The sequence below is a fragment of the Zonotrichia albicollis genome, chromosome 1 (genome assembly GCF_047830755.1).
Source record: "Zonotrichia albicollis isolate bZonAlb1 chromosome 1, bZonAlb1.hap1, whole genome shotgun sequence".
NCBI classification, from domain to species: domain Eukaryota; kingdom Metazoa; phylum Chordata; class Aves; order Passeriformes; family Passerellidae; genus Zonotrichia; species Zonotrichia albicollis.
Window position 1 is genome coordinate 65,847,117 of NC_133819.1, and position 23,297 is coordinate 65,870,413.

General features: G+C 42.5%; 1 protein-coding gene across 21 annotated transcripts in view; it reads right to left on the reverse strand.

The window, feature by feature from the left end:
* The window catches only part of ATXN1 (ataxin 1), a 367,362-nt gene that overhangs the window by 198,507 nt on the left and 145,558 nt on the right, over positions 1-23,297 (reverse strand). For 6 of the 21 annotated variants that reach the window (XM_074543266.1, XM_074543238.1, XM_074543244.1 and 3 more), the window contains exons 1-2: positions 20,354-20,637; positions 13,807-13,926 (exon numbers count right to left, since the gene is read on the reverse strand). The gene's annotated coding sequence lies outside the window, so the exon portion shown is untranslated. The other 15 variants (XM_074543277.1, XM_074543189.1, XM_074543203.1 and 12 more) reach the window with 8 other exon arrangements.

Consider the following 23,297-nt stretch of genomic DNA (forward strand, 5'->3'; position numbering starts at 1 on the left):
GGTCAAAATGCTATCCTTCCTCCTGCAGCCCTGGCATTCTTTGTGGTGAACTGTTTCAGTATCAGTATTAATATTCAAATGTCAAGTTTGTCACACTACATTTCCTGTATTATTTAAAGCATTCAGAACAACTATTATCTATGAAATATGAAACAGTAAATTTTTGCTATCTGCTTAAAATTTCAGCAGCCCTATCTGGGACAGAAGAGCACTTATATTAGTCACATGGCATTTTACTTAGAAATGTAGCATTCAGCTTTTCTAGCAGTACTTCTGCATTTCCCCAAATTGTCTTTTATTGTTTCTAGCAAAGCTACACATCTGTTCTTTTTCTGGAGTACAACTGAGCCCTGAATGTCAATCAAATGTATAGTATTTAGCATACATTCAATATTCAGATATATATTCCCTAACTGATAGTGACTTTTACATATAGTGAACCCTTGAGCTTTGTGGGGTTTGGGGGGCTTTTTTTTAATATTCATAGAATAGTAATTATATCTTTCATAATTTCTACTGCTCTTAAAAAAATTTACTCTTTTTTTTTTCCTGTTTCAGTACTTAGTTGAATCTCTTTCTTTTGTGATTACCTAGACTGTGGTCACGCACCTTTGGCTGTAAGGGGTATTTTTACTGTAACATGTAGGTGTCTTCAAAAGCAACATATTTTAGAGCTGCACAGCTGAGAATGCACTGAACTGTCACTCCTTTCTACCAAGTTGCCAAAGTTCTGGAGAAACTTTCATATAAAAGCACCAACTTAAAATAATGAATGCATAATAATCCACATACAGAAAGGTGCATGCTAATTAGATACATTTTTCTCCTTGTCAAAGAACAGTTTCACAAGGAAAGCATAAAAACCACATTGAGTCTTCCATTAACAGGGAACACTTTAGGCTATAGATCAAAATGAAATATCTCAAATAGCTTAAGGAAAGCTTTATTTTCAGTGTATGGCTTGATGATGCCATAAAGAACTTTGGTACCATTGCACAAGTCAGTTATTTCCTCCATTCTCCCCTCCAAAAGTGAAGGGTGATTGCAGAACATGCATGCTTCTTTCAGTCTTAATTCACTCCAAATTTGAGCCAAAGGGGTCTGATCCTAACACTCCAAAAGTCAACAGGAGGAATGCCAGTGGGAACAGGGCCTAAGACAATATTTCTACAGTAGTCAACAACGCTGAGTTATATAAATACTTCCTAATATATCAATACTGACTGGTCATCAACATTTCCATTATAATCTTTGTACTTGGAGATGGCTGTCTGTTGGATGCTGTCCATACTTCTCTCCAGCCAGCCGAAATGAATTGGTTTTGAGTGATACAAGGCCCTCTCTCTCCTCAGGAGACCTGCAAACAACTAACAGAATCATCATTTTTCACACAAATCAACAGCATCCTACTATCCTAGGCTGAATTCCAGTTTACCTGCTTAGATACAATGTACTTTTGCAGGGCTAGAAAAAGAAGCTTTGGTTTTGTTTCAGGAAATCAAGGGCTACCAGATTTTTCATGTAGTATGTCATGATGTCAAATAATCAGGGCTAGAAATACAACATTAGGTGTGAACAACAGCTTCTGAGTATGTGTCCTGCAATTCTTCTTCACTTTGTTTACAGTGCATTGAGAATTATAAATTTAGTAATAAACAGAAAAATCTGGTCTATCAAAACAAGAAGCCTGTCACAAATGCTCTTGAAAAAATACCAGGGGTATTACTAGCATCACAAGCAGTATTCTTCCCACTCCTATCAAAAAAGCAATCCTTTAATTTGATCTCCTTGCACTCGGAAGAATGGCTGTTTGTCTACAGAGCCTCAGCACTATTATAACTGAACTCATTATTTTGAAGTGCTTGGAGCACCTTGGGCATGACAGAAGACACAAAAAACCCCAAGTTCTGTTGGACAGTATGAAACTCATACTAATATTAATTAATTCAAATTCACAAGATACGCTGAAGCTGTTCCAAAAAATCATTATGGTATGTTTTGAGAACAAATACTAGGAGCAAAACACAAAACTTGGCTTAGTTTAACCAACCTACCAACACAACTTTATGAATCTTTTTAAAATGAACCTGAGTCTTTTCTCTCCTTCCTGCTCCTGGAAAAAAGTTAATATTAGACCCACCAAACTGCACTAATCAAGAATCAGCTCTACAAGTAATTCTTATTTCTGAAGAAATCAATTATTAAGGGAACTGATTTTTAAGAGCAGTGTGGGTAAAATGTGAGTGCAACTGCTTCATGCATTAGTTGAGAGGTTTAGCTGAAGGAATGGGCATACGTGTTACCCTCAGTTTTTACAGTGAAGCATGTTTGTTCGTTCTCGTGCCCTTTCAGTACTTCCCTGTATATAGTCATTCATCTTCAAGCCTTCCCTGGACCAGTAGCTGAATGATGGCAATGGACAGGTATTTGCGAAGTGAGCCTATCACTGTTCCCCCTGAAACTCAACAACGTCACCATGTAAGATATAAACCTGCTGAGGAGAACTTGCTGTGAGACTGCACAGCACTCTGCTCTGCAGAACCTGGGCCAGAAACAGCATGATGGACACCAGTAACACAGTGCTAACCAGGTGAAGTGGGGTGAACTCTGTGTGGAGGCTTATAGCACACGCTTTCTTCACAGCCGAGGTGTTTCAGTGGTTTTTTTCTAAGGTGCAAACACACAGAGTTTATACATTTATGTTGACAGGTTAGCAGCTTTGCTCTCAGTAGTAACCACAATTTCTTTTGAAGTTTTTAGCTGAAGTTAAGAGACGACCCAGGTCAGTACTCACACATCACACACCACAACTTTCCTCAAACACAAGTAGAAAAACCCAGCAACGAAAAGCCCAGCTACAGAGTAAACACTACTTACACACACCACAAAAGCTCTTATTTTCCATGCCCATCCAAGACCACAGATTGTCCTAAGACTGAATACTGGCTCTCCATAAAGGACCCCTGAGCCTATCCGAGCGTCTCAGCTCCCTGCCAACCTGCCGGCACCCAACAACAGGGCATTGCACATAACAGAACTGCCCTCAGCCAGCTACAGCAATGCACTCAGCATCCAGACAGCAGCTTCTTTTCATTCCATACCTTCTTGTACAGGCCTTTGTAAAATACACACACAGAATCTTTACTAGTACAGAGGGAAATCAGTGGCTACAACTGCAAAGCGCCGCGTTGCTAGCCAGAGACGAAGGGCACACAATCCGATGCTGAATGACTGCCAGCAAAGAGGAGTCCCAGCTTAAGGCCTCAAAAGCACTTGGAAAGCTGTTGCCTGGCTGATTACGTCCCCATGAAAGGGTAAGGCTCCAGAGCAGTGTGCACAGCAGATTAGAGGCAGGAGCTGCAGAGCTGAGCCGCCACACGTACTCTGCCAGTGCACCCTGGTGCGTACTCGCACGGCAACACGCCTCCCAGGGAGGGCAACACCCGTGAGCTGCCAGGCTGCAGTCCCTGGGCAGAAATACCTGCTCAGCTCCCTCTGAAATCAACTGGTCCTTAAGAACATTTAAACATCAAGTGAGGGATGTGGTAAAACTCCAATCAAAAAAAAAAAAATCTAAAAAAATAGTAAGGGCAGTGTCTCTGAAAAAAGGGACAATTTGGCATTTGCAATGTGTACAAGATGTCTTCATACACTTTCCTGATTCCTTGCCAGTAACTATTCAAAAAAGACCACTTAACAAGCAAACAGGTCTTCAGTACAACAAATAATAAAAAAGAGAGCAAAGCTTGTGCTATTTAAATATCATGAAACATTCTGCTAATCATGCACAGATGGAAGTACAGACGCTTCTGCCAGACGCCTTGTTCAGAAACTTTGCTCTATTTTTAATTATTTGATGCACAGAGGACCTGTTTGCTGATTAAAAGGGCACTGCCTTTAAAAGCACTCCATCAATATGGAGTCTAGTGTTGTTTTTGAAAGAGGACTTTAAAAGTAGTAACTCATACCTCCAAGCTCCCTGCACCAGCTTTTATGATCTCATAACCATGAGGTTGAGGGTTTTTTCAGATGTTTTTCTCACCTCGAGAAACTGCCTACATACAGGAAAAGTGAAACTATACTCACGCTATTGTTATATTCACTGAGTAAATCAATTTGTAAAATGGGTATTTTCCTCTAATATCCCTTAGTCTGTATCTTTTTGTGGATAATTTATAACAAGAAGGGTTATCAATTTCCAGATAGAAGTTATTTTTGACGGTTTCCTGTTTAGTCAAAAGCCTCCTTTTTGAGAAAACATACCAACTCCAGCATTATCAATTAAAATAATTATTATATTGTTTGGGGTTTTTTTAATCTACTATAACCACAGTATCATTCCAATAGTCAGTTCATTGCAAAAGCATGCTGATACACAAAAAAAAAAAAAAAAGAAAAATTTTTAAAAACCCCTCTTACATATTTCCACTTCACACCTTAAGTGAACTTCACTCATTCAGTGGGTGCTTCATTCTGGTACTTCTCCATAGCAGTCCAGGAATTTTTCCCTCTCTGAAGAACCTCACTCAAAATGCATACTATGTCACTTTTATTTTCTTTTTCTGAATGAAGTGCTTTTCAAAAATTCTTTTTTGATTTAACTTATATTTCACAATCTATTACTAGAGAACTTTATCGCGGTATGAGAAGAAGTGATGATAAAGAAGCCCAAAGAAAAGTGCTCAAGCTGCTACTTTTGAGCCATCAGTATGACACATGAAAATGGTACTACATTTTTTTAAATTTACATTAACAATTTGAATTATTGCTATTAATACAGTAAAAGAATCCTTTGATTAGAAGATCACATATATGATAATAAAGTAATAGTTCTCCATTATTTTATAAGCAAATTACCCAGGCTTATGCTCAGGTACAGAGAAAATAACTGAATGAGTTTTGGTTTTGTGGTTTTCATTGTTTGTGTTTTTTAACAGTGCCATGTAACATTTTACAAACAAATATATGCTACTGATTTGTTAGAGATCAGCTGACAAGCCTAAAAAGCAAGATGTCTGCTGAAGAGACACTGCAGCTGGAAACCAGAGAAGACTAGCAGGGGCACATAAACTGAAAATCCAATGTTCAGCCAGAGAAACAGGCACCCACAGAGAAGCTTCAGAGAAGAAATAATGGTCTTTTCCCATGAGGAGGAGCGGAAGGCTGCATGGAGTGAAAGGCTTGTCCAGGCAGATCACTGGGGTTGCAAAGCTCAGAATCCAGCAATGACTAAACTAGGAAGGAAGAGAGGTAGATGAAACAACGTTCAAATTTGCATTTCTGCAGAAAACTATTGAGGTATCGAAACACCCTAAGGAGAAGGGCATTTTAGACACATAGAAACACACACAGAATTAAAAGGGAAGAAATGGTCTACACAAAATCTAAGTATTGTGCCGGTAACAAAGCCAGTGAGGCAGACGTGTACAAGTAGGTCAGATATGCAGCAGTAAGAACTGCTAAGCACAGGAGAATCTTGGTAGAGAAGGCAGTGAAGAGAAAAACTAATTGGCCAGCAACAAGAGAAAGAAGTCTGGAAATGGTTAAAACAGGACAGAAGGATAAAAAGGCAAAACACTGTTTGGGCTATGTAAAGAAAGATTAGTCTTATTCACCAACATATCCACCTGAAGCACAGGAAGAAAAGAAGACTGATGACATTTGTCTGAGCAACAACTTTCAGTCCTTCTCCACTTGAAGGAAAAGCCAAGTGACTTCTCTACTCCCACCAAACAAACAGTGTGCGATCAGCAGTGCTGACCTGTCTGCGTCAGCTCTGAGCCCAGAGGCTCAGACACACGCCAAAGGCCCCAGACTCTATCACACCACATTTACACCCACATGGCTCCATTGAAACCACCCAAGTAAGTAACAGAGGTGGGAACCTGACCCCTTATTTCACCACAGCCTTTGGCTGAGCACCTCGGTGCGTTGCACAACACGCACCCTTCGTGTTAAATAAGAGCAGCAAAAAACCACCGGTTGCTGCAGCCTAGGTTGCACAGCACTGCTGGTTTCATAAAGACACCCTGGCTGAGCTGTGTAAACAGCAGCAAACACTGCAGCCAGCCAGCTGACAGCTCAGATGAACACACCTCATAGCAGAGCTGCACACATAGCAGAAGTGTGTCTTAGTTTGCATTTCTCCCATTCCATACAGCCAACATGACATTCACCAAGTTTGACTCCTTAGGTAACAGGGTTGTACTCGACTGCTGATGTTTAATGTGTTTCAGATGCTTACCTTCTGCCCACCTCAATTTTCCTTAAGGCTCTTTCTCACTGTACACTAACAGATAACATCTGGATAGTAACCTCATGTAACAAATGTCATACTTTCACTGAGGAATTACTTTAATTTGCTCAGTGACTACACATCGTATTCCCTCTGAGCCTGCTACTGAGGTGCAATCGAAATAAACCAGTGGTGACAAACAAATGGCAGGAGGCATCCATGCTGATTCTATCACTCTCACACCTGAAGACCACACAACAAGAATGAGTTACTTTGTCATCTTGTGCAAATATGGAGCAAAATGCAGACTTTTACTTCTCCAGCTCTTCCAGGACTGCAGTATCACATCTGTTTTATGAACTTTTCCAGTGCATTTGTGAGCTATCCAAACACCATATAGTATAATTTTAAACTATAGACTATTGTACTGTAAGCTCCACCATCATCCTCTTTCCATGTAAAACAGGACACGTGTTACACATACTCATATGTAACATATATCACTTACCTCGCCCCAGTTTAATTAATCAACTGTCAAGTTCACAAAGGAAGTCACATGTGATTTCCAAGACTGTCACTAACAACAAAAATATCAGGCCAGATCACAGCAGAGATCCAAGAAAGCTTAGCAAGAGTGGTAAGAAGGAAACATGAAACTCAACCTGATTCAAAGGGGAAGCAGACAAGACCTAAACAGAGAGGTGCAGCAGCTGCTCAGTTCTGCAAACAAGGACATGCAAACACAAATTGTATGACCAGACCAAGCAGGTCATCCTCAGCTAGTCCATCAGCAGGTGTCACTTACAGAAGAGCGATGTTAACAGGGTGGGTGGTGAGAAAAAGGAAAAAGAAAATCCAGAAGAAAGAAACACAGTATCTAGGAAGTATCAGGTTCTCCTTGTAATAGAGTAGAGAGAACCTACCATTTTATTTGGTGCCAGGGAGAAAACAGAAGTGGTCAACAGGGAAACCTCCACCATATGTTAGTGAGTTGGGTTTTCTTTGTTTTCAACTTGAGGCCAAATTTCAATGCATTAGCATGTAATTAAAATCTTGGGTTAACTGAAGATCATGGTCACAATATTCATATGTTAATGTTTCACTGGCATAACTATTGATAGAAATAGTATTGGCATGTATCCATGTGTCTGGGGCCAAACACTTTGAAGTCCAATCTTAGACACCTCTGAAGCAGGCAGACGAAAATCTGTCTAAATCAACATCTAATAACTCTTTGGCTGCCTCTGGAAAATAAATATGATACCATAGCTCAGGATGAAGGTCCATCCACAAAAGCTGTAATGGTTTGTAGAAGGATTTGTCAAGGGGAAAGTCCGGTCAGTGTAAGCAAACCTTTCATATCACAGGTGAGGCATCCTAAGAAAGTCATATTTCTTTTCTGATTGTTAGAGAGGATTTCTGTTTTCAGCAATGCCTATATAACACTACCTGAGACACCATGAGTTATTAAAGTATTAAATAGAATGAAAAACAGGTTTCAAAAAATTGAAAAATGGTTCAATGACCTTCCGTGAGGTTTTGACTCCTTGTGTTATTATGCTATTTAAAATGCCTATTCACTGCATTTTATAAAATCTCAAATTGTATTTGTTTGTTCTTCTTGTATCTTTGCTTCTAAAACATGATATATTCTTTTAAAAAAATCCAAAAAGGAAAATGGGACTTATTTTTGTAGTAATTTTTTAAAAATAATCTCCCAAGCTACTTTCTATCTGTCTGTATATTTGCTGTAATTGTGTTCATATTTGAATTCCATACTTCAAGCCATCTTTGATCAACTTGATTAATATTCCTTTCAAAAGATTTTATAGCTGGTGTACTTCATGAACACAATTAAAGTAGATTAATCTGTTCTGAATTATATGTTTCATAAAACTACTGTTCCTCTGACTAATTTCACAAAAACACATGTAACTATGTACAAATGAGTTTCTTCTCATTGATAAAACAATCCTGTTACACAGCTTCCAGTAGTGGGCAAGAGATATCATTGTGAGTATCTAATAAATCAGCAAGCCTGATGATGCAATGTCATGTGAGCTAATACAAAAAATGCTGTATTTTTATTTAATAAAGGAAAAATAGCCCAATTCTCAGCTTATAGCAATGGCTCAGCCTCAGTGGAAATCTTCAGGTATCAGTATCAGTAGAATAATACCACCATCTAGTCAAAGTGACTGTAGATGATCCACAAACCTTTCTCCACAGAAACCAGTAAAAAAATGGATTCAAATTCAATAGCATAGTTGAATTTCAGAGACACTGGGACTGAACAGGACCCATCTGACTCCTGATCTGCAAGAGAGAGACTCACTTTGACCTTACCATGCCTGTCATGAGCAGGCTGATGTCATTTCACCCCATAAATCCCCTCGCCTGGTGCTGTAGCTAAGCACTGCTGAACTTAGGTACCCTCTAGAAACACAGTGATGCTGTAATTAGCAGTGAGATTTTTAATGCATTCTCCAGCCAGGAACAAGGGTTGCTGTGGCCGCTGGAGTAAAAGAATGTGAAAAGGAAGTGGAGAAGAATGAATAAGACAGGTAACAGCAGAGAAAACAATGTAAAAACTTACTGAAGTACCTCATGTTAAAAGAACACAAAAACCACCAGGAGTCGGCTAAGCTGTCAGATGGGTATTACAATAAACAGTGGTTTTTTTTAAAAAATTCCATTAAATTCATTGTTTCAGTGGAGAAGATCAATGATACATAGAAGGTATATCTCTGACATAAGCTTCTGCTTCTGAGCATCTAAATTACATTAGGATTGGTGCTTGGGGTTCTTTTGAGAAATTCCATATTTAAACTTCCTGCTTCAGTGCAACAGCAATGTAAACCCTTCCTTTATTTTTTGGCAGTTGCTGTGCATCACTCACGTTCAACTGATCATTAACTGTGAACTGTTCACGTATCTTAGTGTGGTTTCAATGGTCCTATGGCAAGGCTAAACAGCATTTCAGAAACAATGATATCCCCAGGCCCACACTGTAGTTTCTGAAGCACAGATTAAACACGGCATTCTGCTCAACAAGCTCATCACTGTTAAGTAACTCATCAGAAAATAAAGAGGGAATTATCAAATGGGAATTGCCAAGTAATTAGTTCTCTGAAGCAGATGACATACAACTGTTAAAGGGAGGGGCTTCCTTGCTAGTCATATGTCAAAGTAGAGCCTCCTAATCTGTAAATAAAAATTCAGTACATACGATTAGTGTGATGGGTTTTTAACTGCTAGTGGTACATGGAGAATAAAGTTACAACTTCTTGTACCGTAATAACCTACTACGATTTTTTCCCTTGAATATATTGAATTTTCAAACCATTCTGGATCTACTTGCTGTCAGACTACCTTGGGAAAGCTATGAATACAGCACAGTACCAAGCAGAAAATGTGCTCAGGGGCTATGGAAGAGGAGAAATGCATTTATTATTATATACATTTGAAAATATCACTTTCTAGTCAGCTACTACATGTGCCACTGAAAAGGAGCCACACCAATGAGAAAATATTCAGTAGCACAAAACACGGTAAAGGAGGATTAAGCCTGCTTTTGTAATTATCCGTCTCCATTAAAGCCTGACTTTCTTTCAAGCAGCTGGCCTGACAGAAATGTTAGCTGTACAAAACTACAAAGGCGTTCATACATGGGTACCTGACAGGCAAAATGTGGTGATGGTCACAGCCACACTCCAATACAAGTGAGGAACACTTTGGCATTTGTACTTTTCATAGAACAAGGAGTGACTCAATAAATCTTGAAGTCAGGTTTACAGCTACTTCCAAAAAAAGTAACTGATGAGAAAATAAAGAAGCAATTATCAAATTCAGGGTTTGCCTCTATCACAGTGTCTCAACATGAGAAACCCCTCAGCCAATACATTTAAATCCAGATGCTGCCACCTGGGCTAATTTCATACCAAAATTATACCCCTAATAACAAGGGCTAACTTTCTTTCAAAAGCACAGCCCTGGTTTCAAGGCAAGGCAAACCCCAGCAGCACAGCCCTGCCCAACACACAGAGCCAAGGGAGAGGCAGCAGGAGGGCACACACAGATGCTCAGGCTTGCACACAACTGCACAGCACATCCAGACACCTCACCACTCCTCACCCCCAGCACATGGAGGTTCTCCATCTACTCACACTAACATGCAAAAGCCCACACTTTTAAAGGAATGCTAACAAGTTGCAGAGTGTGGGACAGCAAATCTCATTCCATTTGCAAATACACCTTTTAAAACACCAAGTTGGAAGGCGAATCAAACCTCAGATAGTGCCTTATATCACATTATGAATGTCAGCCTTGTGTTTTTATGCAGGCATACCACTGCACTCCATGCCATTTACACTTCAGACCATGTTATGAAACTTTCTATCAGTCAGACAGCAGGCCTTCAGTATCTGCAGTAGGAACAACAGGGGAAAACCATGAAAGGTTATGGCTGAGGTGAGGGCACCACAAAGCCTCATTTTTAAGACATCCATCAGCATTCACATCACTTCATTTAATTTACTTTTTAGTTGCTGGCATATAAACAATTTAAAAAAAAATATTCCTAATTACTATCCAGTTATAGCTAGTTCACAACTCCATTTCACTTGTGCTGTTCACTTAAAACATTAGAGATCTCCATTGCCCACATTCTTTTAGCCCTACAGATATTGCAGGCCCTCACAAAGAGCATAAGGGAAGAAATAAAACCAGCTATGATAAAAGGACCCTGATATGAAAACCAAAAAGCTACCACTGCACACAGTAATACAGAGATAAATTCATTCTTTTAATGCTCAATATTAAGTATTTTAAAAGGGCAGATTGTTGCCTGTTTACAGAGAGAGGTAGTCAGAAGTCTGCATAAAACAGAAATTATGTCTTATGTAAAAATTAGCTATATTGGGTAGCATACAGGCATACTTACTTAAAATTCAGCCAAAAAAAATTTCTTACAAATGGGCTGCAGCTGTAAATTCATCCCAGTACTATGATTAATAAATATCAAGTGACTCGACAACAGAAAAGATTAAAAAGACCTCTTTAATTGTTAAAATATCCAGTACCTCATGCAAAATCCTCTCAAGACAACTGTATAAAAGAAAGCATTGAGTCATTTGCCTACGTGGAAGGAGGCAGTGCATGCTCTGAACAAATAACAATAACTCTATGTTTTTGAGAGCAGGCAAAAATTAACTAAAAATGAAAAAGAAAGAAAGCTGTATCTTTTTATTTATTTTTGCTTTACTTTTACTAATACCCATGTCCTTATCCAGGCAAGATGCTTAGCTGGCTCTGCAGAAAACATTGCTTGAATTACAAGGTAAGCACACCTGGACAGCTGACACACAACAAAGATGTTACCCACTGAAGCCACGCAACTCCTCACACGAGTGAAGCCATGAATGCACATGCAGGGACGTCAGGCCTCAAGTATGGCTTCTGAGATGCATTTTGGATGCCTTCAAACGTGTCCCATGTTCTCCCTCTGTCACACTCCAGGGTCATAACCCAGGTCTGCCTAAAATGGAGCAGGACAGTTTCCACCTTCACCCCAAAACAAATGCAAAAGCCAGAAAGATGATGAGTGTGAGTATGAAATGCTCTGTCTGTGGTTGCTCCCTGCACAGTGCCACATCATGTTTCTTTTACATGTTACTACTGTGAGCTCCTGCCTGTTTCCTCCAGTAACAGAGAAAAGTTTGTAAGCACGCAGTGCCTATCCCAATAACTTTTATTTCACTTATTTAGTTATACAGTGGGCCTGATTTTGATTGCTCCATAGAAAAAATAAGAACTAATGAGGTCAACAGAGGTACCTCCAACTCAGTAACTAAAATGTCCAACAATAAGAAGTTAAAACAAATCTAACCTCATCTAAGGTCCACAAATACAATACTAAACTTCAAGCTGAGTTGGTATAGGAAAACAAGCACTTTAGTACTATACTCCTATCAGACTAGCTAGGTTACATTTTTAATTTAAAATATTTGTTTAACATTGAATATATTGTCTCTCATGCAATTGCAGAAAACATCAGATGCTAAAATATCCAAGGTGACTTAGCAATACATCGTGGGTAACACAATCTGATTATTCATAGGACTTGACTAATGCCCTATAAACAACTACTTCTTCTAATTGAGATATACACATTTTTCCAGCAGTAATCACTTCTTAAAATAAACACATTTTTCCACAACCCAAGTTAATCTTAAAAAATAAAAAATTAAATGTTTTGTATAACTGATAACATCATAATAAAAAACTTTTTCTATTTGATGTTCCAAGTCAATAGCTGCTACCAATTCAGTTCTCTTCCAAAATGGAAAGACAAAGTGTGCCAGTGCATGGGCACTTTGTGTAGTTTTTTACTCTTATTGCTCTGAAGTTACAGTGGTTACCACTCACTCCCATCATTCAAGCTCTTTTGGAAATTGTAACAGGCCTGTCCTTGCATGTAACTACTTGCCTAGGCAACTTCCCTCTAAAACACAGCACCCTTCCCCACAGCCACAGTAAAATGTAAATGATGCACTGCGTACTTTTCTATGACATGCTGTATACATTAAGAAGTTATTCTGCAACAGAGACTTTCTGATCAGCCCTACATAAATAAGAGTGCTATTGTAATTAAGCTTTCAGATTGTAAATTTAAAAAAGAAACCCTTTGGTTTTCTGCAAGCAATAACTATATTTCATTTTCTTTTATTTAAAGACACAGGCAATTTTATTATGACCCTTTATCTTTTTTTTCTTAAAGCATTAGCAGCATTGCCAATCCCAAGCACTTAAAAATCATAGAATAGGTCCAAAAAACCAGGCTGGCTTAATGACAATCAGATTAAAGAAATAAAATAAAAATTTATGTTCTTTTTATTGGCAGTATGATTGTTGAGTCTTGGGACTTGGTCTTTTCAAGTTATTTTCCACAACCATATGGTAAGGAGAGAGAGAGGAAAAGGACAGCAGCAGACTGATACATGTGCACTTTTACATCTTGTCTGGAAACAGCATTTCAGGGAGGAAAATCAGAAGAACTGAAAGCATTCCTCAAAACAGAGCAAAAGACACACAGATACAATTATTCTGGAAACTATTCTAATGCTGGACAAAGTTTAATGCACAGAAGAAACTCAAGACAGTGGAAAAGCCAAGCAGGTGACAAGCAACAGGAATCCTGAAAATGATCATAAAAGTGAAGGAAGGATTTATTCAATTTTACACATGGCATTTTATAACAAGAATCAAAGTCTGCCAACTTTTCCATTCATACTAACATCTTCCAGTAACTGAATACACTCTGACCTCAGGTGAGCATAAAACCACCCATCTGGAACCCACCTGTTCTGTAAGTCACAGAACTGAGTCATCAGAGTTAAAAGAATTTTTCTGAGCAGAGTTTCTCAAGGACCTCTGCTGCCAGGCAAGGGAAGTACAAACCTATCACAGGTAGGTAATCACACAGACACCAGGAAGATGTGCACTTTGCCTAAAGCCCAGAGCAGACAGTGTACACTTGCTGAAGGAAAAAAAAAAAGGCATTGCATTCTCACCTTATTGGCAGTGCATAACTGTAGGGTGAAGAAAAATCTGATGGTGGTCACTGTCCTACGGGGTCAAGAATAAATTCACAGCTTGTATTGCTTGCCCATCTGGCTTGGCCTGCAATGTGACTGTTGATCCAGGAGTTGAGGAGATGGAAACCAAAATAAAGAGAAACAAAAACACAGTTAAGAGTCAACATTTACAGTCATTTACAACACACTAAGATATCCCAATGAAGACTGAGAGAGGCTGCTTTTACTATTACTCAAGCACAAATAAACCATAGATTTAATTCTGCAGACAGAGCTCATCCAGTAGAGAGCAGAGCCCATTTATTCAGAGTGCTCTTTTCCTAAATGTGATCTTAATGAGGTGAAGAATCATAAGCAAGTGGAGATGACTGTCTTCACTGCCAACAGAATATATTTTATTTGAGAAGCAGTAGCATCCTGAAAACGTAGTGCTGCAATTACTACTACTAGGTGAAAAATAATCACCCATTGAAATGTGACTTTACCTTGTACACTATTTTGTCATTAAAGGTGGCATGCTACAGTTGATGCCTATTACTGTAAATTCCCAAAAATATAAACAAAAAAAAAACTTTAACAATGTAGTTTTTTCATTTTTTTCTGTGATTTTGCTCAGCAAAATCATGAAGAACCAGCACTGAACTTCTGCTGACATCACCTACTAAAATACATTTGGGGTTTTCATTTGGAATCTCACCAAATATTTTTATCACCCTTGGTACAATAAAAGGATTTAGTGGGACCATTTCTCCCTCACTGAGAATCATTTCTGTTGTTTCAGTTTATGAGCACACTTACTTGTTCCTATTTAGGAAAGGATTTACACGCATACTTAACTCTAGATAGGTTCTTTAATCAATCCTCATTCAGCAAATGAGGATTTCTACTGGGACATCTACTCACTGGGACATCTACTAAAGTAACTTTGCAGACTGGGACCAATGCACACATAAAGATTTGCATGTGTTGTACAACCACTTCAGAGTACAGCTTTGAAAGAAAAAAAAAGCCATGAAGCATTACACTCTCAACACACGCACTGAGATCAAAAAGGAGTTACGGTCATGGATCTAGTTTTTGTATTTTTGCAAAAATCAGGAATCTGCAAAGTTTCTTACATTTTAAAATGTTAGTCATGCATCACCTCAGCCAAAACCATGTAAAAATCTTCAATTTTCTCATATAAAGAATGTGAACCACTGAATAAGACTTCAAAATACAGTGCCTTTGACCGAATACCTGTTTATTTATTTATCACATTTGGACGGGATTTTCACTTTGCAAAGCTTAGGCTATTGAAGTCACTGGAATATAGCAAGTCAGTCATTTGCAATGAAATATTTACCTGTGCCAAGCCTGCCATACTTCTCTTTCTTGTTCTAATTATATCGTTATCTGTTAACACAGAGTTGGTTACAGCAGTCTCAGAAGAGACCTACAACTAAATCTGTTATCTGCACTCTCTGAATTGTACACACCATACCTGCACAGTTCTCCAGAACAAGCAAATCACTCACAACCTGTGTGGTTATAGCTGAGGCTGTCACACAGCCTGACTTCTCTCAAGCATCACCACCAGCAGCTGCCTCGCACGCTGGAGTAGGTTTGCAGCCAGCCAGTGCTTCAAGACCAACTATGCAACCCTGACAAGCACTTCCTTTACAGCCTGCCACACTTTTTTCATTGCATTTCCCCCTCAATTAGTACACCACAACAAAAGCAGTGTACATATGAACAATGACAATCCTGACTGTCATCTGCTAAGATGCGCTGCTAAACCTCAGCAAGGGGAAAAATTAGGCCTTGATTTTGTTTTACTAGACATGTTACCAAGACAATTACTTTAAAATTCTAATGTTTAAATCTTTAGTTGTTTTTCAGGTGACTGCATTCAAGTGTCTATTTTCTTAATTAATGGGAAACTAGGCCACTGGATCTATTACATAAAAAAAAATTGTAAAGTGAAATTCCATGTCTCTTGCAAATGTCTTTTAAAACAAAACTAGTTTTTTCAACCTTTCTAAATAGATCCAATCAGGCTAGAAAAGCAAAGTTGCACTGTTTATTTTTCAGAAAAGTTTTTTCAACTATGTATATATTGAATTTTTGAAAATAATTACTTTCTAACACTCTTAGTCACACAGGTAATTTGTCTTACAATAAAATATGTATAAGCAGCATGCAGCACACAAAGGCTCACACTACAGGAGTTATTTTGCTCATGACTATTCCACTCTCTCCAGCCAGTCCTCCTAACAAGCTTTTCTGTTTCAAGACACCTCCTCAGAATGGAGGCAGCCGCACCGAGCAGAGGCTATTCCTTCCTAACCAAAAGGGCAAGTTAGTTGAGGCACTGAGAAGTTGCACTTCAGTGCAGGAAATTGCCTGCAAATACTCTGTCCCCTCACCCTTCCAAGAAGAAACACTCCTGCTCAGCAGGCAGGCTGAGACCTGCAAACTCATCACACCAAACCCAAGACTGCCACTGCCTGTTGCCACAACAGCTGAACCACCAACAGGCATTTCTCATTGCCTCCTCCTCCAGCTCCAGTGCTTTACCATCAGAGTGATTAAAATATCTGTTTTACTGAGATATTTCTGGATTGCTTTATGTTCCAGCCTGGTACTACAAACACTCAGGAGCTGTGGGTGCTGATGATTTCTCATCACTGAGACACAAAATCCTCCGGGCCAAGTTCAATATTAGTGTCAGTGCACCCAAGATTAGTGACAGGAGTAGGGGTGTTACCCACTTCTATAGACAGTTAATGCTGCTCCTTAATCAGGCAAAAATCCTATTTAAACCCACAGTGCTTTTTGCCATGAAAAGCAATATAGAGAAAATAACAGTGATATGCAGCAGATCACTTTCTGAGCTTGGTTACTCTACTACATGCCTGGATTAAATCCAATAAATGGAGTTATTTGAGATATACACCCATGTAAGTGGCTCACAATCCCATCCCCTGGAGTTACTCCAGATTTATGACATTAGAACACAGTGCCAAATTTAGTGCTTTTAAAAAATTATACCTACATTTATGGAAAAATGGCTTAAAAGAGTCATGTTCAAACAATGAGAATGAAGACAAATATACACTGCTTGGTGAAACATGTTTTTAAGAGCAACACGCAGTTCAAAGCTTATTATATTACATATTCTTTGACGCTATTATAAACTGTGTCAGAAAGTCTCCTGCTCTATGGCTATAATATTTTGATGAGATAAATGCAAAATATACACCTATATTAGAAACAAAGTCTTTGCTGAGGCAAGAATTATTTTTATCATGAGAAACTGAACACACAGAAGGGCCTAGACCTTGCTAAGAACTATGAGGAGTCTTCAACAAACCCAGAGTGACAATACTGACATCAAGTATCACCAATTTTCATCTCAGCAGCCACAGGGTGTAAAGTACAGTAGAGGAGTGGAGAATAACAACCCTGTGGCCTATGATGAGAATGTTGGAATGGGAACTGTTAGCAAACACTGCTACAGCCACCAAACAGTTAAACCAGACAGACGGGGATGGGGGGGGAAGTGGGGAGAGGGTGGGGGGAAGAGAAGGAAGAAAAAAAAAAAAAGGAAAACTCAGAAGAAACTTTCATGCAAGCTTGTATAAGCCAAAAGCATTTTTACGAAGTACCACACCTTCATTAATTTGCTAGTAACACACGCAAGTGGAACTGACGATTTGGCTGACCTGCTGAGCGTGCCACGTACGGTCCCATCTGCCTGACACTCCAGTGGGCAAAGAACACCCTTCCCTGGAAGTTCGGCCATTAGGAACCCACCGCCGGCATCTTTCAATTTTCGGAAAGCCCGAGGCGGTGGCCGCGCCGGCCGCACGCCACCAAGGAGGCACATGCAGGGCTGGCCCGCTGGGTCGCCCGGCAGCCACACACGCACCTGGCTGGCCGGTGAATACGGAGAATCCCGTCTGTTACCATGGCAGCCTGATCTAATTACATGACTGATCAGGGCTGGAGTAAGCGCGCTGAAAGCCTGCACCGCTGACATGTCGCTACATGATGAGAGAGACAGACAGACAGCCGAGCACGGAGGAAAACCTATCGACCTCTGCCTTATGTAAAAAGTGAGGAGATTACAGCCACCCTTTCAAAACAGCTGCTACCCGTAAAATGCCGGGCCGGTTTTACGAATAAATTAGGTGCAGTAACGTACAATTACTACTATTATCCTGCAGCATCACAAAAATAACTACGGCGCAATATTCTCCCTGGCCATTCTCAATTTCCCTCTCCCCCATTCATAACCCTTGCTCCATATGATAAAACTGCACCGTCTCTATCACTCGAACAGAAATAGATTAACATGAAGCCGGGATTTTCCTTCAGGGGACGGTTTCATTCGAAACTGAAATTAAAAGTCCTTGACTTATCAATGTGTCAGCAGAGTAACTCACTATGCCCGACCGTATCTGAAGCGTGAAGTAACCATTACTGCATAAAATACATAACCATGAGCGTTAAAGGTTAAAGTGTAAGCTGCTTTACAAAATATGAATTTCTTTACCATATGAAAGGGAAAAGGTATTCGGCAAAGGTCATTTACCTGCACACCCTTCCCGTTCTGTACACAGAAATCATTTGTAAAGAGGAAGGTTTTACAAATCTAGATTTCTTCGTCTGGTTGTAGAAGAAATGCCTAAAATTTTTCCCCAATTCTATCTGGAGTTCGGGCTTATAGGGGGGAGATGCTGCTCAGAGGAGTCCCTATTACACAGCATACGGTAAACAAAATAAAAATAGCCTGTCGTTCTCGTTGTCTACACAGTGCATTATATAACGGGCTTCCGACTTGTTTTCTTTTCTATTATTACTCTTCAGTAATTCCTCCTCTTCAATAACATGTAAATCGCTCCCAATTCTGTCATTTTATTATTATCGCTATTACTATTACAGTAGGAGCTAACGCTTTTCCAGCACGCTTTAATTTAGACTTTAATATATTCTCAGGAATCACACTGACGGATTCAGCACCCACAACCGTACACGGGGTCATTTATTTGGTTTTTTGCCGGTAAATTACGATGCCTTAGGGTTAAAAAAAACAAAACAAAAAAAATACACGAACAAAAAAAAACCCCTAACAAATAACCAAAACCCAAACGACAATCAACCAACCCCAAAGCCCCGCAAATCCAAACACCCCCACCCGACCCAAGCAAACCCAGAGGCAGCGGGGGATCGGTGAGCGGCAGGAGGGCAGCGGTCGCCACTGGAGGCGAGCGGAGCCCCGGGGCGGCGGCGGGGAACCCCTGCCCCGCTTCCCCTCGGGAAGCCGCCGGCCGGACCCCACAGCTGCGGGCGGGCAGCGGGGCGGCGGCGCCCCGCTGCCCCCCTTTCCCCCATCCCTCCCGCCCCGTCCCTCCCGGCAGTACCGGGTGGCGTCTGCAGCCGGCCTGGGCCCTGAGTGAAGCGAAGCGGGGCTGCTGCCGGGCACATCCCAGCGCCAGCGCCGCCTCCCCCGCCGCCGCCGCCGCCGCCTCCTCCTCGCTTCATTCACCCTCCGGCAGCCGCCCAGCCCCGTACTACATACGCCGTGCGGTGGCGGCGACCGGCCCTGCCGGCGACCGGCCCCGCGCTGCGCCCCGCCGGGTCCGCCCGGCGTACGAGCCCCGCACGGCCCCCCCGCACCGCGCCGTGCCGGCCGCGCACGCACACACACACACACACGGCACCGCACCGGCACCGCATCCCCCGCCCGCACACATACACACACATCACACACACACACGGCAAGGCACGGCAACCCACACACACGCGCCGGCACCGCACCCCCCGCACACACACACGCACCGGCACCGCACACACACAGACATACCAGAGCCCCCACGCTCGCACACACACACCGCACGCACACACATATACACACACTGCACACACATACACACACCGGCACCGCACGCCGCCCCCCCGCACACACGAGCACACGCGCAGTCTCACACACCCCGAGGCCGCCGCCGCTGCCGCACCGGGGGCAGCCGCGACTCGCAAAATGTCCACCGTCCCCGCGGCCACCCACACCCCGCCCGGGCCGGGGGGAAGCGGGAGGGAGAGAAAGGGGGGGGTGAAGAAGGAGGAAGGAGCGGAGCGGAGCGGAGCCGGGCGGGGGGGCAGGGCTGTACGAGCGGCTCTCGCCGCGGGGCCGCCCCGGCCCCCCGCTTCCTCCCGTGTCCCGCATCCCCACTCCGTTTTCTGCGCGGTGTCCTCGGCCATTTCGCGGCCGCCCCCCTCTCCTTCCCTCTCCCCTCAGGGCCAGGCCCGCGGCGGCAGCGCCTGCGGGCCGGGCCGGGCCGGGCCGTGGCGGGCCGGGGGCGGCCGCAGCGAGGCGGGCTGCAGCCCCGCGGCGGGGTGGGCAGCGCGCTCCCCTGCCCCCTCAGCCCCGTGTTTTTCCAGCTGGAAATCGCCGGCGGTTTGCAGTCTAAACAAGGGAAGAAGCCGCGGGCGGGTGGGGGGGAGGCAGAAAGCAGAGGAGGAAAAAAAAGCCACTTACTGTAAAGTGTCAGTGGAGGTGGGGTTGGCGGGGGTGAGGGGGTCAGAGAGAGACTCGCACACAAATGTCTTCCTAGCTGATCACGGGGCTTGGGTCTGCTTTTTGTTTGTTTGGCTTTTTTCCTTCCCCCTGCAGTGACACAGGTCCGGGATGTCTCCACCACTGTAGTAGAAATGATGTCTGCGGTACAGCGCTCGCTCCCTCTCCGCTCTCCAGCATGTAAATGGGTAATAGAAGCCAAATATGGAGCAGTTGGCTGCCTCTGCAACAGCTCAAGGATCCTACTTCATGCAAAAGGCGGGGGGGGCGGGGGGGGAGGGAAGGGGGGGGAGAGAAGGGAGGAGGAGGAGGCAAGGCAACACTCTGGCAGTCGGCCAAGAGAGCCACACAGATTATTGCATACGCACGGCACCGCCGGGCCAAGGCGGCCTTTAACCCTTTGCGGGCCGCCGCACGCTGCCCGGGGGCGAGCAGCGGGGCTGGGGGCTCGCCTCGACACTTACCTCCTCCCTCCCCTTGTAACACTTCGAAGGCCAGGCTGGCTCTCTACGGTGGGCTTAATCCCTGCGCACGCCAGTGTTCCAGACAAGTCCCCGCTCCTGTAGCAGGCTGCGTCGCGGGGCTCTCAAATCACTTTGCAGGCGGAAAGAAATGAGATGGGGAGGGGAAAAAGAAAAAAAAAACAACCCAACCCCGAACCTATATTGTTTAAGGGGGAAGAAACAGACAGCTAGCGACGTGTGCTGTCCTTCAGAAAAGGCAGGGAATGCTGGTTTAAAGGATGCATGAAAATCGGTTGCTCAGTCAAGGCTCGTCTGTCTCTCTAAGGGAGGAAATAAAACTGCTGGAAACCAGGGAATGCTCTGAAGCAGCCTCTGCGAGAGTCAGAAGAGGGTGATTTTATTTAAGATGCCATATTGCATTTTGTTGTGGTGAGCTGTGAAGTGATTTAGAGCAAGAGCCTGCATCCCACTCCCTTTTTCTGAATTAGTTTTATTTATCCGGATCCTTGGCATATGCTTGAGTTGCTTTGTAGAAAGTACCTTCCACTTCATTCAGACCAAAGAGACTCTGACTCATACCATCACTGAACTACAAGACAGGCAGGGCTGAACCACGCATGTTTGGGTACTAACTCCCTCTGGATTCCTCAGCACTGGTTTCATCAAAGATCCCTTTGCATCTCTCCCAGCTCTCTGCAGACCACCGGGAGCCACTCCTGAACTTCCCCACATCCCCCCCGCCACAAACTATGGCAACTTACACTCCACTGGCACTCCAACATCACAGTGTTACTCTCTTACTTCCCTCAGCACAGGTGTCTGCAAACTACAGTGATGGGCAAGCAACAGGCAGATGCAAAACAGAGAAAATATCTTCCTTCTGGACTGTCTCAGTCTGATTTTCATATTAAACAAATTTTAAACAACCCCCCACACCCCCAAAAATCAACTTACTAAGCTAGGTACAACTTAAAGAAATAAAACAAATTTTGAAAGCAATTAATAGGATGAATGCAGGCAAAGGGTGGGATGCTATGCTTGCATGCAACCCAACAGTGGCCCGTAAGAAGCCGTTCACTCTGCTTTGGCATCAGGAAGAGAAGTAGAGTACAGAGGCCCCTCCCCACACCAAGGACGTTGCAAGAGAATGTTGCATAAATACCAAAGGCTGTTACATGCCAGCTCCAAGGAGCAGGACGCTGTGGGGTCCCAGGCCTCAGAAAGGCCTGAGACGTGCACTCTGTAACATGGCCATCCAGATCAAGCTGTTTATTGCAGCTTGTACCAATTTGCCGTGACAATAACCTCCAAGGTACCAGATTCCTAGCAAGTATACCTCCTATGTGTCCCTTTTATATTAGCATTAGGTTTTAGCTGCAAATTAAATCTAGCATTAAGAGTCTAGATGCAAAATACCCTAGGACTCAGCTTGCCATTATGCAGATCAGCAAAGAAGTCCCTTCTATAAAGGACTGTACTGGCTTACTGTAATTGCTAAAGAATGTACTAATAAAATTGTAAGCCGCAGCATTCTGGATTTAAGAGTTGATACTGTAATACAGGCTAGCTTTAGGAAACATAAGGATCTTTTACCACAGCATCTCCTGTATCTTTAGTTCGGGTTCACTATGAAAATCAACACAATTTTCTGTTCTAGCAGTGATCTGAGACAGAAGCAGCAACAGGCCAAGATATCTTGACAAATATGCCACTCAGTACCTACAAGAGAGTGAATCTAAAGCAGCAAAGCAGACAGCAAAATTGTATTCACCCAGCTAATGTAAGGTTCATTGATTTAATAAAAGGAACCAAGGGAAAGAGACAAAGACTGGAGATTACTGAAAATCAAGTGAAAGCCCTGGAGAAACTGAAAACCCATCATCAAGGTTCAATTCAGAGTACAAGGCATTCTGTCTGCCACCTTTTTTATTCCAGTAGTACAGAGTGTTACCTCAGGAGAAAGGAATCTTTCCTTCTCAAACATTCACCTTGCCAAGAGGTGTGGCACACACAGAGAAAGAGAAGCCACATTCATGCTGAAGCAAGCTTTGGGCAACTTTCCCTTCTGCAGCAGGCTCATGTAAGAGGCTTGTGTGTTCCTCTGCTCTGTGGCTACAGTGTTTGCCTCAGGACCCTCATTTTTGCCACACTGTATACTCTAGGCTTTTACATCTTTGTCCATGTTTCTGCTTCAAAGTAGAAAAGAGACCCCCACAATGTAAGTGCACTGTAAGTTAAAGCAATAGTGCTTTCCTTAGCCAGCAGGCACTTAACCCATGGCTCTGGGAAGTGCCACAACTTCCACCAGCCACGTCAGGTTCATAAGCCACTCTCACCTCTGTTCTGACTTGATACATGTTGATTGCACTAACAGACGAGGGATGAGGGGACTATGCCTCTATGAACATGGCCTAAAACACAGGATATGCAACCATGTCACA